The following is a 25,520-nucleotide window of genomic DNA, read 5'->3' as shown; positions in this document are numbered from 1 at the left end:
ATATGCCCCACTGGTATAACTGATCAGGCTGTGGTAAGACAGATAGTAATTTCTGAGATTTTGCGATGCTCAGTAAAATGTATTAATCACTTAATCACCTTGGCCACAATTCATGACTTTTAAAGTCATATCGCTGCACTGTTCACACTACACAACATTCTGTCTTTTAATCAGGAGCCTTAAGGTTGGTTGTGACTTATCAGCGACAGGACGTCACACATTACAAGATCTTTCAGCAAGAGGAGTCTGTCTGCTCTCCAAGCTGTTTTGACACTAAAATATACGTGGGGAGTGACACGGGAAATGCTGAAATACGATGCGTGCAACATTTTATTTCTACCAACATGGTTGTCTACAAGAAACAAGGAGACCAAGTTGTGGACCGCAGTTTTCTTGTTGACATGTTTTTTGTTGTGTTGCATATGTTTCTATCTGCTGCTGTGATGCTCTATCTCTCTCCTTCGGTATCTGCCCTCATTGGCTGTAGCTCACTGATGGTCAACTGAGCTGACCCTGACCTGACCAGATATCTATTCCGCTTGATATCTTTTGGGCCTCTGCAAAGCATTGATGAGTTCTTGGATTGCGTCTTTCAACAGTTCACATGTAGCGATCGAGTCCAAACCCAGTGTTTAAATGGTGAGGCACAAAGACTTCAGTTATCTGAAAACACAAGTCTATTTGTTATACCCATGACAACCACTGTCCTCTTACTCTTAACTGCTGAACATTTCCTTTGGATCAATATGAAGTACCATGCACATGCCAGGTACAATAAAAGGGTCACTAATAAACAGGTTCTTCAAAGTTTGAAGTCAGCACTGACTCCATTTCATAGATTTTAGTTGTTTTAAGTTTGAAACTTTCAGCAGTGCCACAGCTCTGCATGTAACTTCACTGCCCCCTGATCCCCCCAGGAGGGCATCTAAGAGGTAAGAATCCACCTGTGTCAGCCTTTCTTAACATCTCCAGTCCTGACCCATCATGATGATCCACCGGTGGGACATATGTGAGATGTTCTGCCTCTGTAATTGCAGGAAAGTGCTTTTCCAGCCAGTTCAGTCCCGTATCTGTCCCTGAGAGACACAAGTGGAGACCATTTCATCCTCCCCTCTGGCACTTTTGGGACTTTGAACTTCTTGAAGAACTCACAGTGTCGGGGTCAGCCGTCAACTCCAGCATCTCACTGAGGTCCCCAGACCAGAACCAAAGCACCTATGAGGCCACTGAGCCCTCAAACACTTCCCACTCCCTCCATCCATGACTCCTGGCATACTGGGACCTATGTGTAATTAAAAGGGGGCTTTAAATTGCTCCCAAGCATTAAAAATGGATCCTGTTGGCAGCAAATGGAGCATCTCCCTGCTCATCTCCCGCCATCTTGTCTGGTCCTTGAGGGCTGGAGGCCCAGACAGATGCTCCTCCAGGAGGCGAGGGCGGTTTGTTTGTGCCTCAGGAGGAAGTGGATGTCTGTGACCGACTGGAGGCTTTTTGGAGGATCCTTGAAGGCATTAAGTCAGAATTTTTGTTGCTGAAAGATGAAACAGCTGTCTAAAAATGACAGGTCACAACTTTATTAAAAATAATAATAATAATAGTCTCTATTTAAGCATGCAGTCTTTTTTTTTCCTGATTTTTTTGATCAGAGATCTGTTGTGAGAATCAAGACAGTTTTAAAAGATGCACAGCTATAATGCATGAATGAAAAGTTATATTTCTAGGTATTAAAATAACTTTGCTCAATTCAGTACACTCAGATGTTTTGAAGCTACGGCTACATGTTCTGGTATTATTAGTAGTTTGTGGTGGCTAATGTTAGTGAATGTTAGCTAACTTTGCGTAGATATTATGTTGCTGACATTACTGAGACAGTTTGGTGATTTTCATGATTCAAATTATGATTAAAATGACTTTTAAAAGTGAATCAACTGACTCAAGAGAATCTTTGGAAATTATGGGGAATTCAATGTGCCATTATCTTGAGTTACCACTTGTAGCCACAGTGGCTGCTATTCTGGAAAGGTTAGACAGTCTTGCTTTAAATTTGCAGTAGGAAAATAAAATAAAAGGTAAGGGAACTGAAATATATGAGAACCTCTTTGACCTTGTATCAAGACCCTAATGTAGCCCTGAATATCCCAGAGGAACCTTTGACATTAGATAGGTAGGGTTAGGGTTAGTATATTATGTGGTCCCACCTGCTCGATACTTACTGCAATCCATCATTACTTTTTAAGGGAAACTGCAACAAATCTGAGTTGAATTAGTTGAAAGATGAATCAATGTATTTTGGCCAACCATGCCACACTGATTTGCATTTCCATTAACACTTATAATATGTCGACTTGTGCCAAGTCGCACCCGATTTATTGACCGTGTCCGGAGTGGGGCCACTTACCTGCCTCCAGGCCCATTGTTTTGATGACCCTTGCTCTTCTCACTCATAAAAGCAGGTGTTACAAGACTCATGTCTGTGCAGGACAGTCGAGAGACAGATGTTTTTAAAAGTCTGTGTGTTCAGCTCTCAGTACTTTTGTAGCTTCTAACTGAATCTCTGTGGTTTGAAGTTTAGTTACTCCCCTGTGTCACCATTATTACTTTCAGGTATCTGCCTTATTTTACTGTTACATATTCACTTTCAGCTGGATAGGAGCAGTGCTAAGTTACTGCTGATGAAAACAACATTTCCTGATTTGGCTGCCTCACAATGGTAGCTTTTAAAGAACAAAACAATGGGAGACTTTAATTGTGAAGAATTTACAGGAACATAAATGCAGTTTAAAGGCACTCGACTCTAGACACGCACATCCTAAGTTAATCCCTGCTGTGCTGGGTTGATGCAGAGTCAAACTGAGTCAAGTCAAGCCAGCACATCTGTATAGAAAGGTCTTTCGTAACTACTATTTTGAAAGATCCTGTTATATAAATAATAACTTGCTTTACTAATGGGAATTTTTTTGGCCTTTCTCTTTGCCCATGCACAGGCATAAATAAATAAATACAATGCATTTTACATATCCAAGACAAATGAGCAAATTTGGTTCAAAAGCATAAACTTGTTAATGAGCTTACAAGCTTGTACAATAAGGTCTACTTTTCATTATCCATGTCAAGCTCTAAGTGGTGAAGCCTCACTGTCTACAGTGTGTCTTTATGGATCAACCACATCACCTCTGAACAGAAAGCCTCAGTATTTAAAGTGCGCTCCCTCTCCACCAATGAGGAGCAGCTGCTTGTGTACTCGTTGCTGGAAGGCTAACCATATGAGCCCTGGCGTTTTCCCTCCACACTTATTACATTACCATGAGCTTAGTGGCGAGGGCACCGCTGCATCATAGACACGGCTATTACTTTGAGTGTATGCGGGGTGTCTGACTCTGTCTATGTGTGTGTGTGTGTGTGAGGAGGAAGAGGAGGCCCCTGACTCCTTGGCAACCCCCCCTCCCCTCCTCCACCTCTTTCTGCACACACACACACATACACACAGGCACGCACACACGCACACACACTCCAACCTCTTGCACCCGGTGTCAGAGCCTTCTCCTGTCAGTAATTTGTTGCTAATCAGCTGTCAGCTCGGAAGCGATGATGAGGTGATCATCGTGGGCGGTGGAAGGTAATGGCCTTAAAAGTCACAGAGTCAATGTCAATGGGATCACTCGGATTCAATCAGGGGCGGCCCGATGAAGGATGGCGCCCGCTGACATTACCACTCATTTTGAGCCCAAGCATCTGGGCCCTAGTAAATAACCATCAGTGGGTGGGTCCGGGGGACAGGTCATTAGCCCTGAGAAAAATAAATATCTCCTCTCTCGTGAAGGCTGCAAGTCATTTAGCACAGACTAGGAAATTTCACCCTAGATTAAGTATGATGAGCCAATATCAGTCAGAGGAGAGGCCATACTGAGCGGGGGGCCCTGATGAGACGCAGGGAAAATTTATACGCAAGCCTCAGCAAATGTAATATGATTTTAAAGGCGAGGAAGTGTGTTGGCACAGGGCTGGAAGGAGGGACAGGACCACTTGAAACTAGAGTTTGACTGATGGGAGGCTTTTAAGGGTTGTCTTTGGATTGAAGCTGCTGATCTCCGGTACTTTCTGCTGATATTCCACATTTTCAAATTTGCCCAATTAAGTGGCAAATATTGAGAATGATTCATAGTTTCCTGTAGATTTGTATTCTTGTCAGGGTGGTAAAACTGTCTGAACACCAAGTTGGGGATAGATTTCTGAGTTTGCTTTAAAACGAATTTGCAACAATTTCATTTGAAGAGACTGAACCTAAAAATTGAGTGGGATACTTTGGACTTTTTGAAGTGGGGTTAAACAGGAACTCTTTCAAAATCATGCAAACTCCATTAGCAAAATTAGTCATTTCACCTCACAGAAAACAGAAAGGAAAGGTTTCAAACTGTAAAAAAGTTGGACTAATATGAAAAAATGTCAACCAGGTTAAAAATCTATGAGAGGCCAACTGAAAACATCTAATGAATACAACTCTGACAAAAAAGTGTGAAAATGACGTTAAGTAAAATATTCAAAACAAATAAAAAAATGTCTCTGCTCACATTTAAACGTTATGTCTCCCTATCATCTTGCCTAACAGCCCTGGGAGGTCAAAGGTCAACTTGCGGTAACCTTGACAGGAGGAGGGAGTGACGGGACTTGGATATGAAACACATTATGCTGTTGCTAAGTTAAAGGAGGTGTCTAATTGGCTAATTTATGCTGTGGCTGCTACAGGGTTTCCCCCTCCGCCCCCCTGCAGGTCAGGAGCTCACAGCATGAACCACAGCTTGGAGGATGTTGCTAAGTTCTTACATCACACAGGCAAAATACACACACACACACACACACACACACACACACGCAGAGCGAGAAACCCTGCCACCTGATGCCACTGTTACTCATGGTTGTTTTAAATTTCTTTTTTGGTGTACATGTTTGCAAATAGTAAGAGAGGTGACAGGAAATGAGGCAAGATGGGGGGACGACATGCAGCGAACATCCCCAGCCTTTAGGCCACCGTTTGTTTTACTATTCTGATCGCAGTTTTAAAATGCATTTCTTTTATATTCTTCTCTTGCCACAAACATGTTATTATCTCAGTGTGGAAGTAAACAGCAAGTAAACTAACTTAAATTAATTGTTTTAATTAATTTGGAGATTAAATGAACTCCAAATTTACTAAAATAACTGCTGATTTAATGCTGCTTCAAACACACTGACCAGCTACACCAGGAAAAACAACCATAGTGAAAGGTTTGCCTGTACTGAGCTCGTACTGAACAAGTAAGTTCGTAGGAGGACTACTTTAAGATCAGACTGTTGTGTGCCACCTAAAACTAGGGTAGCAATGACAGAGATTTTATGACAAAAGGCAGGTCATTTACTCTCTCTTCATTCTTTACTGAGCCACAACCAACAAAAATCAGTTCAGTCATATTTGGTTATATACTTGATTTGTCTGGTAACACTTTGGGCTCCATACATTTTACAGTACATACTTTACTGGCAAGTATGTGCTCACATGTAAGGTTTTAAGTTAAATGGATAATAAATGGATTAAGTATTAGATCATAAACAGTTTGTGTCTGTATACATGTTTATATTCAGTACAGACAGCATTTTGGATTTATATTTGCAAAGAATTGTACAGTTTGTTGAGATACATTCAAGTACTGGCTTATAAAACTAATTTAATTTTACTGTGTAATTAATGAATAATGTAAATACCTAATCTATGGTGTTAACAAAGGACAAATGAAGGAGAATTTGCATGATTCTCAACACGCTTTTGAACCGGTACTTCACTGACAGAGTCAAGTTTTGGACCACATTAGAAGGAGACTCTATCCAGCATCTCCGCTTATAAAAGTCGTGCACACACTTCATCCGACTTGACTAATGTAAAGCCTTGATGATGCACAAATGACCCTGGCGGCTTTGAACTGTCATCAATCCAATTAATAGGAGATGGCTCTGAATCCATTACAGCAAATATAATACAAACATTATTATATTAACCCCCAAATCTAGTCTAATTCTATCAACATAATTAATTTAATCCATTTGCAAAGTGCCGGCGTTATGAATAATTAATATCAACACTTAAATATTAAATATTCATATTTGTTCATGTATCTCAATTGTGTTGGAGCGCTGCAGAGCTGCTCTCAGTCAGCTGTGGATGTGTGTGTGTATGAGTGTGTGTGTGTGTAACAGATTGACCTCCCTAAAATATGACAGCATCAGTCATTTCAGCAAATGCCTAAAAACGACATGTTTATGTTGAAGTGACAAAGTCCTCTGGGAATTACAGTAAGATGAAGGAGGAAATACTGTGACATTGTTACAGAGCCACAAGTCTGACACAGTGGACCGCTGTTTGCGTCTCATTTCCGACTGACTCACATGTTGTTTCAGGGCGGCCATAGAACGACTGCAGAGGGGGCGTGGATGAGTAAAGGAAAAATACAGAATATAGAAAATATATAATGAAACAAAGTTGAATATATATGATTTATTGAGGGGAAACAACAGTTTATTGAGAGTTTGCTGATGCTATCTGACCTTTATTTCACCAGAACTTAACTTGTTTCCCCAGTTATGATTGATAATAATAATGGGGTAGCGGGGGAATGAATATTTTTCAGTTTCTAAAGCAGGTCATGGCAGAAAAAGTTTGGCAACCACTTGTTTAGACTCCTTGGTTACTGCATCAAAAGCCTCTATCCAATCCCTACTGAATCCTGAGCCAGATCCAAGTGTGAATGCTCTGAAAGCTTCTACTGTATGCGGCCCTTCCAGCCTAAATGATTTTGTCAAATATTCTGTTCCCAAAGGAATAAACATTCCTCCACCAGACACGGGACAGTGAACAATGGAATTTCCAAGTCAGAATTTTGTTTGTCAGGGACAATGCAAGAAATACTGTAGCAGGTTACGAGATACAGATGTGTTGCATGGAGAGTTTATAGCCGAGGCTAATTTGAAACCTGGTTAGGCTTTTCTACTAAAAAATCATTACATAAAAACAACAAATTCATTGGTAAAATGAAGTACAAAATAGACAGTAAAAATGCATAGACAAAAATCAGTGTTGTCAAAGGTTTGGTTTTGTTTCAGCCAGTGTTTCACCTTTTTACTGAATGTTTTCAGATCAGTTTAGGTTTTTATTTCTCTTGGCATTCTAAAAATGTGTTCCTTTCACTGAAAAGGCTGATTTTTGCTGTGCCATTCTGCAGTATGCCATTTGTTGATCCCCTGATGGTTACTCTATCAGAGTCTGTTTTAGCGACATATGGACAAAGTACAGCTGGGACTGGTCACACATTTAAAAATCACTTTGATACACAAGAACTTGATAAAACTGTCAAAACTGAGCAACTTGTACTTTTTCAAAATTATACAGTAGCGCCAATTTCTTTAGCTCTGATCTTACATATACAGTTAAAAGGCCCATTTTCTGTGTTGTGAAAATCCCAGTTTACCGAGGACGTGGTGCCAAAATCAGAAAAAGATGTAGATGTAGTGTCTACATTTAAATGAGTGACATGTTTTTGATGACATGGATGAATATTGGCAGAGGCTTTGATGCAAAAAAAAAAAACATTCAAAAATCCACTTTCAATCGATCTCTGGCGTGTTTGCATGTACAGACAGACTGACTTTCATGGAGACGAGTCTTCACAGTCGGGTTCACTCTCTCCCCTCACCCCCCCCCCCTCTGTCTCACCTCCTGGGCCCTGGCCATATATCTCCCCCTGTTCTCCCGCCCGATGCCCAACACTCAGCAACTCTTGGCGAGGCATCATTAGGTATAATGTACTTCCCCTCTCTCTCTCCCAGGGATATTTTGGAGTGGGGCGAGCGAACTGACCTTACTGAAGGGCTCAGACGATGCTGCCAACTCTGTCTGTCTCTCTCTGTCGACTCTCCATTTATACCCCCCAACACACTCCCCTCATCTGCACCACTGTGTGGCGGTCACACATGGCAACATAGTGATTTAGTATTAAAAAACAATGTTACAACCAATCAAAACTGTGTTGTAACTTTTATTATTGCCTTCATGCTTCAGCTTGAGTTTGAACTCCCGAAGACCTTGCTTTTATCAGCTGATTAATTTGTTTTTGATATAAAATAGTTTTCTGTTGACACATTAAGCTCGAGCACATGGGGATTTCTTGTGCTTTAACACTGAGTTTAAAGGGAGAGTTCACCCCCAAATCAAAAATACATATTTTTCTTGTGGCTTATAACACTATTTATCCATCTATTGTTTTGGTGTGAGTTACTGAGTTCTGAAGATATTGTTTAGATGTCTGCCCTCTGTCCAGCATAATGGAACTAAATCCTGTGGTGCACAAAACGCCAAACACCCAAGATAATCCACAGACGTTGTTGTGAGCAGTTTCATGTATTTTTTCTTGCAGTAGAATCTACTGGGACTACTTTTTTTCCATTAGAAAGAAGAAAGCAGTAGAAGGAAAATTCCTACATGAAACTGCTCACAAGAAAGTCTGTGTATTATCTTGAATAACCGGGTCACAATTTTTGGAAAGCGACACTGGTTTTTAATTTTTCTAATGTATTTTTTTTTTTTAGCTTTGAGTACCACAAGCCACAAACATAAATAGCACTACAGGCCGGGGGGAAAATATGTAATTTTGATTTTAGTGTGAACTTTTAGTGTGAACCACTGAATGTTGGAGTTTTAGGTCATGTGGTCCCGACTCCTCTTCCTGAACATGTCATCAGTCAGTGTAGCCCAAAAATTCCTAAGCAGTAGACTGATCAGTGTGTTGTGTTACCTATTTTCAAAAAGTGTTCTTTATACTGTGATATTTTCCTAAAATTGGGTGAAAAAACATGCACATCGCCTTGCTTACAGTATCCCAGTATCATAATATATTGAATCATAACCCCTGTGTTGTAATAAGTATCGTATCGCCAGATTCTTGCCAAAACACACTCATGTTGTGCAGATTATCTGGCACTCTGAGACACATTTGTGAGTTTGGACTGTACAGATAAAATATATCAATTTAACTCAAAATGAGCGTCTGAATAATCTAAGAATTTGGCCATGCAGCTGAAGCATGTATTATTCAGATCTTAAACACCCACTATTTGTTCACAAGGTTTGGTATTGCGAAGTACCGAACTGGCAATCAATTCAAAGTCATTATACAACAAACAAATGTGTTCAGAGCTTTAGTTTGTAAAGTTTCTGGAACTAAAACAGGGGAGGGAATATTAGACTTCATGTCATCGGGTGGCCAGAAACAACAACTCCAAATGTTCTTCCACATCTGCTGGATGTTTAAATGGGCCACTTTCACCAATTATATGAGTTGATAATACATCAATGTTGTGTTTTCGTCTTGTTCTGCTGCTCCCAGGTGGGAATAAGTAAGAAAAAGAACAAGTTTCATATTCACATTTTGACCAGAGTTTCAAATAGTTGTTCTCTGAAAAAGTTATTTAGGTCCACCTATTCAATTTTAACACAAACAGTGAGATGATTTTTGCCTCTGAATAATAATGGTCCAAATTATGTTCCAACCTACTAAAGGTTTGTGTTTTTTCTTGATAAAACTGTTTTATTCTCACATAAAGATTTGTCCCTGCACAGCTTGAGTTGTTTGTGATTTATTCCTAAGGCACTTGCAAATAAACAAATACCCTCCTCCCAGCACTCATCAGCCTGCCATGCCCAGTGACGGAAGCAGGTGCTGCGTCCAGGTGGACCTGCCAACACACGAGGCTGGCACAGGCCAGCGGGGGGTCCGACCGGGCCAAGAGTCCACCAGGACTGATAAAATACCTCCAACACTGAAAGACCTGTTGCCAAAGTCCTTCCGCAAAACACATAAAACACATATACTGACTGAGTGCTTTAAAAGGCAAAGTGGGAGGGTGTGTGTGTGTGTGGATGAGCTGATTGTTATGGTGAAATGATAAACTAGAGGGACAAATTAGCCCCAAGTTTGAATCCGAGTCTCAGTGTGTGTGTGTGTGTGGGTGTCTGTGTTGAGGCTGATGAACCCTGCCTGGAAGACGATCATTAGTGAGTCAAATACCAGCACAAATGGCCGCCCGCGATAATGGCTGACATTCATCTATGTCTGAGTCTTGTCCAACTCGCCGCTTAACGCTCACACAACGAGGGAGCTGAAGTCTGACGAGTAAAAAAAACTTTGTGGGGGGAAAAAGAGTGCAAACTCATCTCAAAGTATGAAGCTGTGTCATTTTCTACATGTTAACATTTGCCACTTAGGCTGGGTTGCACCAACATGGATTCATTTTTAAACCTGTTTAAATCACTGTTTTATCAATTATGTTGTGCCAAACTTTTCAACTAGCTTAAAATTAATCAAGATTAAATTTAAACCTCAGTGTAGTTTTGAATCTAAACCTAGATTAACTAATTAATTAATCAATTTTCTTGCACCAAAACTTTAAAGCGTCTAGAAACTTGAAACTTGTCGTGGTCTCTGCTCTCTTTACAACCACCAGACTCCATGGACAGAAACAGTCTTGTTGTAGGAGTATGTGCTTGTTTGTTAGTTTGTGTTACTGTTTGATTTCAGCATGACTTCTGTGTTTTAATGCATTTATTCGTACTTGAACTAACAATTCACTGTTGATAAAAGCTGTCCAACAGCAAATGTAAAGCAGGGAAAATGTTCTAAATATAGCGTACACTTAAACCGACATTGATTTGGACCAATGAAAGTGATATAATGTCTTCAGCTCTCCGACTCAGAGAACAGCTGAAGTTTTGCTGAAACCACAAAGCAACTGACATGGTTTTCTTATGATTAGTTTGAAGAATTAATTGCGTAAGTTTTGCAATAAATCTCTGAGCACAAACATGCCTAATTTAAACCCAATACAGGAAAGTGTGCCAAAACTTGGATGACAATATTTCGAATTTGGATGAAAAGCTGATCTCTAACTTTTTATATGCTTACTATTATGATAATGAGACCCTAAATTACACGGTGAGAAGACTATATTGGATTTGGGTTGAAAAGTATTTAAACTCCAGTTTAAGCTACTATTAAGTTAAGGGAAGAGACGCAACCCAGTTTAGGCTTGTTTTGTTTTTTGTGTCACTCCAGTTGATAATTATTCGTCATTTTCAAAAATTAGAGCTTCTGTGTTGAAGCATCATGCATAGATGAACAAGATGAGGTTAACTGACTTTTTAGCTGTCAAGCAAACAATCAAGCTAGCTAGCTAGCGAACGATAGCTTAGTTGACTTTTTAACCGACTAGTATACAATTTAATATTTTTAAAAATCCTTTAGCTAGCTAGCAAACAACCCTTTTTACTTATGACAGGACTGAAATGTATGTTTATTTATTTAATTTAACTTGGACTAGCAAGCATTTCCATATTGATTAAACTCTAATTTTAATTTACACCAACAACAGCAAACTTGGATTTACTAAACTGAGATTAATTTTTTAATTGTGCAACAGAGCTGTGCTTAATTTTAAATCTGGATTTACTCATTTTAAAGTTAGTTCTTCTGAACTCTGATTGGCACTAATCTTAGATTAAATAAATCTTTGTTGGAGCAACCCAGTCTTAAAGTGAGTGGAATTACCTCGGATTAACCCTAAATGACTTTGTATCACATGATTACAAGCGAATAATGACAGAAAGTGTTAAGATCTGAGCTGTAGCATCCTGAAAATAGACTGAACAAAATATTCCTCTCACCGTAGAATAATCATGTATGATGAGGTAGTGCAAGGGAAGGAAATAAAAGCTTGTTGCGTAACATTTTAACACTCACCCACTTTGGTGTGATCAATCAGGCGCCCGTGCACAGTCCATCCCTCTGCCCCCCCATCTGTTATTGCAAGTGCTGTCCATATAACAGGCGCCTGTCAATTTCGCCTGCTTTTTATTGACTCATCCTCTGAGCCACGGAGGGGTTTCGATCACAATTATCATTTTTTATGAATACATTTTCATGAATATATTAGCGTCCTCCCCACCACCGCCACCCACCACACACATACACATACACATTTGGTGGAGTGTTGTTTTCTCACAGTTAATCAGTGGCCAGATAAATCAGAGGCCATATTTGCAGTCCATCTGCTGGGAAGGTGCAGTGGGCTCCAGACGCCATTCAAACATGCTGGACAATAACAGGAAGTGGAGAGACAGCACGCAGACGTTGCAGGCATCACACTTCACTGTTCACTATGTTCTGTCAATACAGATGTCAGGCCAAGATGAGTTATTTTCTCCTGGAACAGGACACAAAGAACTTTTGTGGTTCTGCATGTAGCAGCTTGAGACCATTTCAGATCTATTTGATTTTCTACCCAGCAAATACTTTAAAGTGTTAGACCATGGTTTTTGGGAGGTCAGGAGTTTAACCGACTGAAAGTTTGGCAACTCATATAATCATAGCCATGAAATGACACCAAAGGAGTCTTTATGAATGTTTATGAGTGTTGTCAATAGGTATCATTCGTTCAATTATGTCATCTTTAATGACATTGTTATACATGTGAGTCATAAGTATTTTCCTTTTCCTCAGCTAAAGTGGTAGCATTTGGACTTCTCAAAAATGACAAGCCCAAATGATAGCTACTATACTTGTTGCTAAAGTAACTGCTGTTAATGACATTTTATTAGCTGACTCAGCCTTATGGGGTTGGAACTTTTGGCCATGCCAAGTCAAACCGCGCCACGGTGATTTGCATTTCTGTTACCACTTTTAATGTGCCAAGCTGGGACATGAACCTTCTATGGAGTGGGGCCAAAGCACGCCAGACCCACCTCCAAGCGAGCTGCAGTGACGTCTTGCTGACTGCGGGCGACCCGTGACAGCTCCCCTTCTCCCCTTGTAAGACTCAGCTCATGTCTGCGCAGTAGAGCAGAGGGAGAGATGTCTTCAAAAGTCTCCGTGTGGTCAGCTCTCAGTACTTCTGTAGCTTCTAATTGAATGTCTGTCGTTTGAAGTTTAGTTTCTCTCTTGTGTCACTGTTTGTACTTTCAGATACTGGCTTTATTTTACTGTTTCAGGTGTGCCTTCTTCCAAAGAGTAGGCGTCTTAAATTACTGCAACATTTTCTTATTTTGCTGCTTCAGGAAATCAGTTGTTTTTTGCAAGCAAAAGCATTTGAATAAAAAAAAAAACTGGGAACTTTTTTGGGGAGACTTTACAGGAGTGTTAATTCGCCATCACTACAAGTGGGTAGGCCTGTTGTGATGGAGATGCAAATCCCTGCCACCTTGGGCCAATGTGTGTAGTTATTGCTCAAAAATTCAAAAAGCATCTAGTAGCAGCAGCTTTTAGACAGCTTTCATTTCAAGACATTTACTTCACAGCTATTTGTGTAACAGACAAATAGGTACATAAGTACAAACATGACTTCTATGAAACCTTACTGACAACATATGACAAGATGCCTGAGAAAGACATTGTGGTAACAGGAGAAAAATTGAACTACCAGGGAACCAGGAACAAGGCATGGTTGCCTAAAATAAGAAAGATCCCTGGTAACTCTCTGAAACTCTGAATAAAGACCCAAACGGGAGCCGGGTGCTTTGTTATTCCAGATGGCTTTATGGGTCATGAAAGAGTGATTCACGCGTCACTTTAAAAGTGCTCGTCGCTGGCCTGCCGTCTAACTGCTCCTCTCCTTAAAAACCGGGAAGCACCCCATCAATTATTTGCTAAGCAGCCATACTGAAGATCTCACTTTGAACAGTGTGTGGGGACGGCAGCCCTGTCAGCGTGATGATAGATGCACTGGAGGCTCACGCTGCCCCCAGCACGCCTCTCTGAGGGTCGGCAGCTGTACAAAGCCTGAGCTGTCCGTGTGTGTTTGTGTGTGTATGTGTGTGTCTGTGTGTGCAGAAAAGCAACACACACATACACAGAGACACACACACGCAGAGTCACGCACACCCCTCCAGTCCCAGGGATGCGTGCACAATTGCACATATGCAAACCCACATTTGCATAAACACCTTGTCTTAAACACACATACTGACACATAAGCAGGCTCGGGGAGTACAGATTATATCTAACAATGCATTACAGTTACAGGAAACAATGATGTAATCTGATTACTAATGCGGTAAAAACTGGGATTATTAGCAGGATTAAAATTTTAAAATGCATTTTAAAATAAAGAATGTTATACTACCATGCACAGTGCTTACACATTACAACACTTCACGAGTCTCACTACAGACAATTCATTATCACGGCCACTCGTAAAAAAAAAAGCTTCCCTGGGAGGAAATGTCCCCATTATTTTGTCTTTGAATTAGAAAAGAACAACATCACAGTATGCAAGTTCTACCTTCAGCTGTGAAAATGTCATTTTCATCCAAAGACTTGAAATCTATTTTAAAAACATTTACAGGACCAACTGCTAACATTAGCTACACAAAAATCCAGTTAGCAGGTTAACCTGTCAATACTGCTACTACTACTGCAAAATATTTACTGTGGGTCTTGATTCTGGTGACCATGATGGTGTGTGAGTAAAAAAGCAAGCCCAAAACCTGAATAAGTTTAGGGCAGTTTACTTGAAGTTGAGGTGTTACTTAAGAAAGTACATGTGTGTGATTACTGCTCTCAATCTAAGTGTGCATTCACAACAAAGAAAGGAATAAATGGACATTAAATAAACCTGCTGACCAGCTGAAAACTCCTTGTAGTAGCTTACAGTACAATATTTATGAACAATTTTGAGGTACTTGTTCTTTACTTGAGAATTTCCATTCTATGTTACTTCGTGCTTCTGATTCACTACAATTCCAAAGGAAATATTATACCTACTCCACTATATTTACTTGAAAGGTGTATCTACTAGTTCAGGTAAAATATGCAGAATTGATAAGTAAATAAATTGTCAAAATTAGCTCCCTCTCAACCAGCTACAACGCTGTAGTACTGTTTAATGTTAAAGCATAAAGAATAATAAATAATGTAACACTGAAAAAGACAACTCAGCATAATGATACTTTTACTTTTGATACTTTAAGTACACTTTGTTTCTTACTTATGCAGAGGTTTGCTTATGCAGTCTGGTTCAGCTTGAGGTTTCTGCCTGTTAAAAGGAAATTTTTCTTCACCTTTGTCACCTTAATAAATAGTAAATAATATTGTTAAAAGTGTGGCCAAGAATTGCTCTATATAAAAAAAATGCCTGAAATGATTTCTGGTATGATTTGGATCTAAACAAGTAAAACTGACGACTCTGAAAATCTTCCACTACTGCATAAACATGTGCACACACATGGGAAGGAGCTAAAAAGACCCAATGAGACACATGAATGCATGCAGACAAAGTTTACACAGTACAGTGAGTCTGTTAAACAAGCAAACAACAGAAAAACAACACAATAAGAAATTTTGGCTTTGATTTGTAAATGATCTTAATTCTGCACAGCTGCAAACCCGCCAGAGCTCAGGCTGCTAATTACACCGTTTGCCACTTTGATGTCCAATGTAGCCATTGAGGATTCAGTTGGGTCAGAGGAGAATTAATAGAGCATTAATCAACATGCGCTAATTAGCTAATAACATGTTAATTAAATCAGGTATTTAAAGTTCTGAGACATGTAATGCTTATTCTACCGTATACATGTCACTGTAGAGAGAGACAGTACGTCTGTAGACACATGTTGTAGTAGGGAGGACAGCGAGTCAATACAAATATCACGGTGTTAAATCCGATCCTTTGGGGTTTCCCTACTTTCACCATTGTTATCCCCCTCCACCTGACCCCTGACCCCGCCGACCTCCACCCTTAAGAAGTCTAATTTCTTTTTCCTCGTGATCAGCTGCGACAAATTTACACACAAAAACACTATCGGATCAATGTCGCCGCTTAGACTGCCATACGCCGCACGCTCAGCTGCTGTTCATAGATTCTACTGAGCCGGATCGAAAATGGCAGAAAGCCAATAGCTGAGCTTGTCTTTGAGGTCCAGATCAGTGAATTACTTTGATAGTGTGGAGACCGTCCCGGTGCTCTTAATGTGAAATCAATACACCCTCCTCCACTAACCAGTGTAAAACGCTTGACCCGAGGATTGACTTTTTTGTTTTTTTTCCCCTCTCTTTGTCTTCTAAGGAATGGGTCCGTAAGTTTGAGGACAGCTTTTATTTTGCAGTGACACACATACTGCTGAGGATGCTGTTCCCGTAGGGCCTTGGCTCTTGTTAATCTGGGCTCAACCTTACTCCAACCTTTCACGTTCACCTATTACCTGATTTTGACATCAGAAACAGGAAAGAGAGTAGTTTGTGCAAGCTACAGCGCCTAACGAATGGTGACATAAATACACTAAAATCTCTGTGACACATGCATTTAGCGAAGATATTAATACACTGAACATTACATCCTTATGTGATTGCTAAGGATGTCATGATATGCTGCTGTAACAACCTCCAGTCTTCTGTTTTCACGTTTTCCATCAGATTTTGGAACCTAGCTTCAAGAAATTGCTCCCATTCAGCCACAAGAGGTTTAGTGAGGTCCAGCTGATGGTGGGTGATAAGGTCTGGCTTACAGTCGGTGTTCCAGTTAATCTCAAAGGTGCTGGATGTGGTTGTGGTCAGGGCTCTGCGCGGGCCAGTCAAATTCTTCCGCACCAGAGGTTTTCCAGTGGGAGGTGGGGGCGGGAAGGCCAAACCATTTCAGGGAATCTCTCAGTTATCTGTTACATTAGTTGTAAAAAGGAGGTCACACAGAAGAGTCTAAAAGAGTCCAGAATCAGAAACTAATAAATACTTTTCGACAGACCTTTTTTATTTATTTGGTATAGTTTGAGGTTATGTAAAACAGCAATATGAGGCTATACTGGCTCAGCTGTTGAAAGTCTATGGGCTCGAACAGTATAATCATTATGCCATAGACATCCAGAAATTCAGCTAAATTGTGGCCCAGACATTGAAAACTGCTGCTCTACATCAAACTAGGAAAATAATTTCTTTATAGATCTGCCTTTGCATCTAGCGGTGAGCTTGCAGATTGCAAATTAACGGCCTCACCCTTCCCTTCCTGGTATGTAGGAGAACCTACATTGACTGCAAAACTTGTAAAAACACTGACGGCCATCTCAAGAGTCAGTGTTTGGTTTGTCCGTTCTGGGCTACAGTAGAAAAATTGCGGTTCACCATGGAGGCCTCTATGGAAGAGGATCTGTGCCCTCTGTAGATATAAACAACTCATTCTAAGGAAACAAAAACACAATAAGTCTTCTTTTCAGGTGATTATATACTAATGAAAACATACTTGTGAATATTATATTCCACTTCTGCCTTCTTCTGCCAATAGATCCCTGTAAATCTTACACAGTGGACCTTTAAATCCAGTTATGGCTATTATATGGGTGTGTGGGTTATTTAAAACTCGATTATACATCTTTGCAGTCAGATCTGGCGCTGGTAAAACTCCACAACCTGTCGACAAAAAAGCTACTGGACATGCCTCGAAGAGCTCAGCATGTCTGGGGTAAAAGCTAAATTTTTGGTACCATACATGGCAGAAATTATACGTTTCCACTCATGACATTATATTCGGTAGTAGACTTTTTCTGTAGTATTGGTACCTGAGTCTCTTCTGAGCTGGCAAGTGAGTCCTATTTGATTAAAAAAAAATCTGAGAGCCTGTAAGCCAATCAAACACTAAAAGAGCTGATTTCAAACAATGTTGACCAAATTCAAGATGTGATTTCAAGCTGTGTGTCTGGCTGAAGTTAAATCTTGCACGAGGTGAACAGCGAGCGACTTCTGTAGAGAACATACAGACCGTGTGATACGAAAAAAAGCTGCTTAAAATCAATTGCAGATTTTTTTCTGTTCTCATTCACGTCTCTCCTGGTGGATCATGTTTTAATAAACCCTCCGTACATCCTCTTGACCCTGCTGTGTCACTGTCTCCTCCTCCTGTCTGTCCCCGTGCTCCCAGTCACCTCACCTTAAAGGAGGAGGCCACAGATCAATACGTTTGATGGGGAGGCAATAAGCAGCCCTATTAAGTGACAAAGGTTTACTCTGTAACAGCTGGGCTGGCGCGAGAGCCGAGCTTGTCTGACTAATGAATCGTGAAACAATCAGGCAGTAGCCATTTGTGTTTAGATCTGTAAATATGGCGCGGTACAAGTGCCAGACCATCGCTGGCACTCCAGCTGGGGCCACAGATGGTCTGGATTGGAGGCGAGGCGCAGGCAAACCGTTAGCTCCTCCGGCCCACACTGCACCGCACCTCCTCTGTCTCTGAGTGACAACTTCACTTTCGCGCTAACTTAGCCCGCCTGCCCCACATTGAGAGCCAGGATTTGGTAAAAAAAAAAAAAAAAAAAAAAAAGAAAGAAAAAAAAAGCCCTGACAGCTCCTGAATGGGAGCCCAGCCGATGAGCAGTCTTGCTGCAATCCGGCAGAGGGAACCAGAGGGAGTAGAGAGCCAGGCGAAAGAGGAAGAGCAATGATGATCCTGCTATTTAAAGACATGATCAACCTAATTAACCTTGGGATGCCAATGACTAATTCTGAGGTGGCTGGTCCACCACAAGAGTGGCGACGTGGAGGCCTCATAAATCTCCCTAATAAGAAGCACTTTCTCAAATAGGAGGAACATGAGCACACAGGCTGGTCATTATTTGGAAGAGGATTGAAAATACTGTATGTGGTGTTCTTATCAGTCAAGCCGGGGGAGGAGGCGGCTGGTAATGTGGCGGAGATGGACTGTATTTCACCCGACGACAGCTGAGTAAATACAGAAACATTCAAATAGACAAATAAGAATTCATTTCAAAGACCTTTTGTCATTTGCCTGCACAAATGATTGAAATAGAGACAGAATACATTCTGCAGTTGCAGTGTGGAGGGTGGGGTGGGGGGGTTGAGGGGTGGCGTGTTAGCAGGGGGGCGTCCTTGAAGATAGAGCTATGAAAGAGATGAAAGGTTTATTTAATCTATTTTCAAGGTAAAATGATCTTCCGGCGCTTTACTCTACACATTTGGTGCAGTGAATGTGAAAGCGGTACAAAGCCATTACAATGCCCCCAAGTCTATTAAACTGAATGACAGACGTTGTTTACAACCCCAACTGCTTCTGCAACCGCACCATTATCGCTGCATACTGATGCAAGCATCAATAGCAGGATTGGCTGTCATTACAGAGGGACAGCAGAGCGTCTTAAAGCAACATTTATCAGCGTTTATAAAGGATTTGTAACCTGCTAATCACTAGAGGGCAGGTTACTTTCATTACTTCCAGCATACTGGCGTGTGGACAACATTCGGACATGATGTCCATTACTTCTAAAGATGACGTTTTTTTTGTTTCTTTTTTTGTGCACATACTGGAGGCAGTCAAACATGTCATAATGAAATCTCACTGCAAAAACTAACACAGAGATGCTACAATATTTACAATTGTTTGAATAGTTAAAGACAGTGAAGTAAGAATATATTTTCTAGTTTTCATCCAGTGCATGCATTAATTGTATTGATACATTTTACCCCAAGGAAACTAAAAAGAAGTGTCTGGTGTTAGTTCTACTGAAGCCCATGAATGATACACTGTATGACCTTTGATAAAGAAACACCTGTACAAAAAATGTACGCACTTTAAAGGATAGGATACTGACTGATTTTTCAAATGCATTTGTGTATTTGCTGTTGGACTCCAAATAGCTTGACTGACATTGCATCTCCTATACGTTTCCTGTCTCATTTTCATATTTTTGATATCTCATCGTGCACTCAATATATAAACATTTCCATTAAAACTGTAAATTGGGGCGACTAGCTAAACTCTCACGATTAGTTTGTATGTCGTACTGGTTTGCAGTCCAATATCATGAGTTAGAGGTGTGTGTTGGGACATCAGCTTGAAAAATCTTTATTTAAACTTGAGTGGTCGTGATCTCAATGAATCACTCATCATCTAATCTAACAACACAAGCCGTCTCCTCCAGAGGCTCATGCTTTCTAAGTCATGTGAATGATCAAAAACAAACAAAAACAAAACACAAAAGCATGAACGATTTGATCAAATCCATCGAGAAATGATACCCCACCTGCACCAAATGTTTCACTTCAAAGTACAACACATTATGGAATACAAAGGTTATAAATGCTGTTTCACTGTGAATTTTAACATATAACCACTGCATACTGTCATCTTGTTAGCACTGTTCCTGATGACAAATTAATTACTTCCACTGAGGCAATTGTTTCTGTTCTGTTGTCTGGATGTCAGTTTATTCACCGGATATCACAAAACCTTTAGGAGATGTTAAGTACATTTGACAGAATAAAAAGGGTAAAAAACACACAAACAAAAAAGACCCATTAATTTGTTTAAAGGATTTCCTCTTCTTTTTGTAATTTATGGTCTTCTTTATTTAAGTTTTCAATAAGCGTTGATATAAATTCTGTGAATTCAGGATAAAATTGATACGATTACAGCTATAAACTAAAGTGACAGCTTTTCTACCTGTTCCAGGGCAGGGAACATAGATCAAATGTTGTCAAATTTAGCAACTGCCCCTCACAGATAATACTTTATCTTTTCTATCCTCATCATATACATACAGTACATCCTGAATCCAGGAAGTGTGAGAGAGGGGATCAGAATTATTCAGATTACATTATCATAAGATTTATTAACAAGGTGAGATTGGACTTTCTTTTAAAGTTCAGTCGCAACTATCTCAAGAACTACTGCCCTTACTGTTTTTAATTATCTGGCACATGTATCCAGTAATTTAACTTCAGGTATTTTGATCCAGATCCAAACATTTTCTAATCCCAAATGAACATACTGTGCATGAAGGACAGCTCAGTCTCAGGAGTTTTAATTCAGAATTCTGTTTTCAAGTTAATTTGGCATCTTAATAGCTCTGTTTGTTGTTGCATATTGCTTTAAACACTCACATATGAATGCAGTGATTGCCAGACCTGTGGTGGTCAGCTGCAGCTGTCGTTCAACAAATGCAACCCACATTTGTTGCATTGAGTGTTTAAAATATATTCTTGCTAAAATCAGGTTCTTTGTCACGAGGTGTTTACATTATTTGTGTCACGCCCAGTTAGCTCTTACATAAGTGCAGCTTTAACAATAATCACGTCCAGTTGACATTCAGATGTTCTCCTTAAACACGACACCCAGTCTGCTGTGGTGTCTGGATGTTCTGCTCTGCCGTGTGCTGCAGGGATATTTATGGGCATCTAAATGTGCACGAGCAGGACTGCAGAGCCTTTGTTTCACAGTGGTAATAATGCCAGGCCCAGACCTACTGTCCTTGCCCCCTCAGTCCACTGAATACAATCCTGGGCAATGGAAGTTTTTGCGCAACGTTAACTGTCACGACCCGCGGCGGCGGCTGGAAATGGCTTAACTAAACTGTCAGATCTAATAAAGCCAATAAAGGGATCAGATAAATGTTTATTACATAGTGGGAAAAGATCATTTCTGGACAGAAATTGAGGATGACCTTTCCGGATAATTCCTCGCTGCCTTCGCCCCCCCCTCCTTCTGCTGGATAAATCACTGGGTCCCTTTTGTTTCACGGCTGATGGAGCCTTGCTGACGTGGGATTGTTAAAACCTCGCTCGCTCTTCTTTCTTTGTCTCCCCAATTACAGGAGCCCTCTGAGTCTGAATGCCACCTCAACATACAGACAGGGGCAGGCTGCTCCGCTCCTGCTGTTACAACAGTCACATGAGATAACAAAAGAAAACATATAAATCCAAATGCAGATAGAGCGTTTTTAAAAGAATATGTGTCGCATTTCTGCAACATCATCATTATAAGATGTTACCAGTAATGGCGTTGTTAGGATAGTAATTGCTTAACATTTGTCTTATTTGGTTCCTCTAAATTTCTAAAGTTTTTGTTTTACCTTGTGGAAGTTATTACATGGTTTGCTGTTTAAAGCAGAATTAACTGACTGTTTTTAGACACTTGGGGGTTAAAAGGACAAGCTGAACATACAGTATTGATATATGTGTATGTATTCGCACCTGAGTAAGTTGTTAGGGCTAACAAATAATTGTCTATTTACACATCACTATCACTATGATGTTTCTTATTACACAGAGTCATTTGACACAGTGTTATAGCTTGTCTTAATTCTTTTATGTCTTATGTAAAGCACTTTGAATTTCCTTGTTGAATGTTACACAAATAAACCTGCCATGCCATTACTGCCTTTTAGTTCTGGTCCACAGCAGCTATGTTTCACAACTTTTTAAAAATAAACTCTCTGATGTATCCAGCGAAATTTCCAATACATCACTCACGTGCTTTTATGCACACAGATTACCATAGCTGCCAATTGATCTAGGATCTTGGATTTAATAATAGTTTAGCTTTTGAATTAATTCTAAAATAACACATCTAGTATCAAAATATCTTGTGGTTGGTCCGGTAGCTTTCACACAAGAAAATCAGCTGCACCAGTGTCCAATATGTACTGAACTATGACCCCCTTTTCAAGTGGTCCTGGTCCTGATCACAGTTCAGTTGACAGTTTTCACAGCAGCCTGAACGAACCGAATCAAACAGACGAACACACTGACGTTTGTTTGAACAGTTTGGGGCAGTTTACACCTGCTTTTTTAAAACTAATTTTGAAATGTCATTGCTCACTTTTAAAGTATTGCTAAGGACCAGGGTTGACCAAGTCTTTTCTATTAAAGCCCTGAGTCTACATCCTCTTTGAAATTGCTTCTCAAATCACACTTTTACCATACAGCTGACCTCAAGTTGGTTTATTTGATCCAGTTTTTTTCAACCTGCTTTTCTTTATTCTTCATTTATTGCACTATTATGGTTGTCTGCTGTGATTTTGTTGTACTGCATGATGTCATTTTCGCTTGTATGCTGTAAAACGCCTAAAAATGATCATTATAATGATATTATAGCGCCAGCATCTAGTGGCTATTAGAAGAACAGCAGCTTCAATGATCTACCTTGGTGTTTGCCTCTTTAACAACACATGCATGGTGCTTTTGTAGTAAGTATGAGTCCAAGTTAACAAAGTCAAAAGACAGATTCAGTACTGATGATGAATGTAGGGGGGGGGGGGTAACTGGAGGAAAATTTAATGTAAAATTTAAGTCATACACAGAAAACCTGTAATGCTCATCAAATATGGATGACGACACCACGAGCACCTGCACCTCACGGGTTCACTGCTGAACAGATGTGGCGTGATGAGATCAGGTTAGGGGGTGTTCGAAGATGCTTCCTCACTGCCTGATCCCCTTTATTTTCCTCTCAGACACCCCCCCAACTCCCCCTCCTCCTCCCCCCTCCTCCCCCCGCCCCTCCTTGGCCTGTCCTCTGAGCTACATGTGGCATGGCTGCCTACTGCTTCCTGTGACAAGCCAAGCTGTCCGCTGACCACTTCATTTTTGATGTTGGCAGGCGAAACTCGAGTCGCGGTGGCCAGTGTGTGCGTGCGCGCACCAACACGCACAAGCACACACACACGCACACACACTGGGTTCAAGGGAACATCATCCAAGAAGAAGAAGAGTTTCCAAATGACCAAACACAGGCTGCTTGATGAGTGTTTGCTTCGCCTCGTCTTTGTTTTCTCTCCATCTCCATCTCAGAAGTCCATCATTGTATCTCTGTTTGTCTTTCATTCCCTTTCTTTCTTCTTCTTTGTATTGATATTTATATTTCTGTCTGTCTTGGATGCTTTTTCCCCTTTGTTTAAGAAGCATTTCTATGTATTTTTTCTCCTGCTATTTTCTCTTTCTTCCTGTTTTACTTTCTTTAAGATTTTACTTCTGTTTGTCTTACTTTCATTAGCGCCTGTCTTTCTCTTTTTTTTTATAATGCCAATCCTTACAGTGATGGCTTCCTTGCTTTTTTAATATTCTATTTCTTTCTTTGTTCTTATATTTTACGCTCTCTCTCTTTCTTTCTTTCTTTCTTTCTTTCTAATTTTTGTCATTTTTTAAAATTTGTTGGCAGCTCTTGCTTTAGTCCATTCAGTCTTCTGTCTTTCCTTCCTCTTAATCACTGGATACAATATTTAAATGCTGGCCATTGTCAATGTTTTTTTTTTTTTTCTCTGTTGCCAAAAGTCAACTTTTACTTGCCCATGTACATTTCTTTTTAAGATTTATCAGCAGTTATCAATAACAATTAAGACTAAAGTTCTCATGCTTTATTTAGGGCTGCAACATCTATAAAATGTCAGAAGATAGTGAAAAATGTCCCAGTTTCCCCGTCCTAGTGGTGTCTGTATATGTTTTGTTTTGTCAGTTCAACACCCAAAGATATTCAGTTCAGTAATAATAAACAAAGAAAAGCAGGAAGTCTCCATATTTGAGAGGCTGAAATCACAATTTTCTGCTATTTTGCATGAAAATTATGGTTTAATCAAAATAGTTTAATTCTTTTTATCACTTTCATGGTCAGGTTCTTTTCCTACTTTTGTTTCTCTCTATATCTTCCTTTAGTTTTCCTTCCATTCCATTATTTAGTATTTGATTGTGGCCGTCTATATCAGGATTGAGTGAAATAACACTGCAACCACTATTGTTGTGTAAAGCCTTGTCATTTGAAGTTTAATGATTTCTGCATTTTGAACCCAGCTGAAGGTTTTTATGCTCCTGTAAGTGATGGATAAGACAAAAATCATTAAAGAAACCAAAAGCTGTAATCATGGCTAATTTTAATACTAACCCTTACAGAAAGAAACACACAGCTTACACATAACAGAAACCATTAAACTATATAAATCAAATGCTATATAAATGCTGTTTTTCTTGAATTTTCATGAAAGCTGATGTTTTAGAACTACATGGCTTTCACTAAATTCAGCAAAAACTAAAATCCTTGTTACAGAAAACATTAAACTGAGTGATTTACATCTTCCTCTTCAGCTCGCTCTGTCTGAAATGAAACATTTTTTTCTTTTCTTGGTTATTTTCTCCTGTTCTGCTCCCCTCTGTCTCATTCAGAAGAAATCATGCACTACTTGAGTGCCACAGGACACCAGCATGTTCCCTGTTCTCTGTATCTGTTCCTGTATCAGTGTAGCAGAGCGATTTTGAGCCTAAATACATGACAAGGCCCCTGTTTAAGGTCAGATACACATTGGATGTTGAGGTCAGGATAAGAGGCTTTGATCGCTGCTACCATGCTGGGTTCATGATCTTTGGAGGCAGTGAGTGTGTGTGTGTGTGTGTGTGTGTGTGTGTGTGTGTGTGTGTGTGTGTGTGTGTGTGTGTGTGTGTGTGGTCACAGCTATAGAGCGAGAGTATATGAGGCAGGAGGGCCTCACCCAGCCCATTAGATGTGCGCACTGGCCTGTGAGATGTTGTATCACTTTAATTAGCGGGGGGCTTGGGGGCCACGGCAGTGTGAGGAGATGGGGAGAAGGTTGATTGTGTTTTAGTCATTGCCTAAAGCCACGGACCCCCCGTCACCCTCCCCACCCCGACCCCTCCAACCCCTTCCTCCCCACCTTCATGTAAAAAGTT

At 40.2% G+C, this 25,520-nt stretch overlaps 1 long non-coding RNA gene across 1 annotated transcript in view; it reads right to left on the bottom strand.

The window, feature by feature from the left end:
- The window catches only part of LOC146320075 (uncharacterized), a 110,482-nt gene that overhangs the window by 1,474 nt on the left and 83,488 nt on the right, over positions 1-25,520 (bottom strand). The window lies entirely within an intron of this gene.

The sequence above is a fragment of the Lutjanus erythropterus genome, chromosome 10 (genome assembly GCF_056507025.1).
Source record: "Lutjanus erythropterus isolate fLutEry1 chromosome 10, fLutEry1.hap2, whole genome shotgun sequence".
Taxonomy (NCBI): domain Eukaryota; kingdom Metazoa; phylum Chordata; class Actinopteri; order Lutjaniformes; family Lutjanidae; genus Lutjanus; species Lutjanus erythropterus.
Note: the sequence above shows the minus strand (reverse complement) of the source record. Positions and strands in the feature narration are given on the sequence as shown.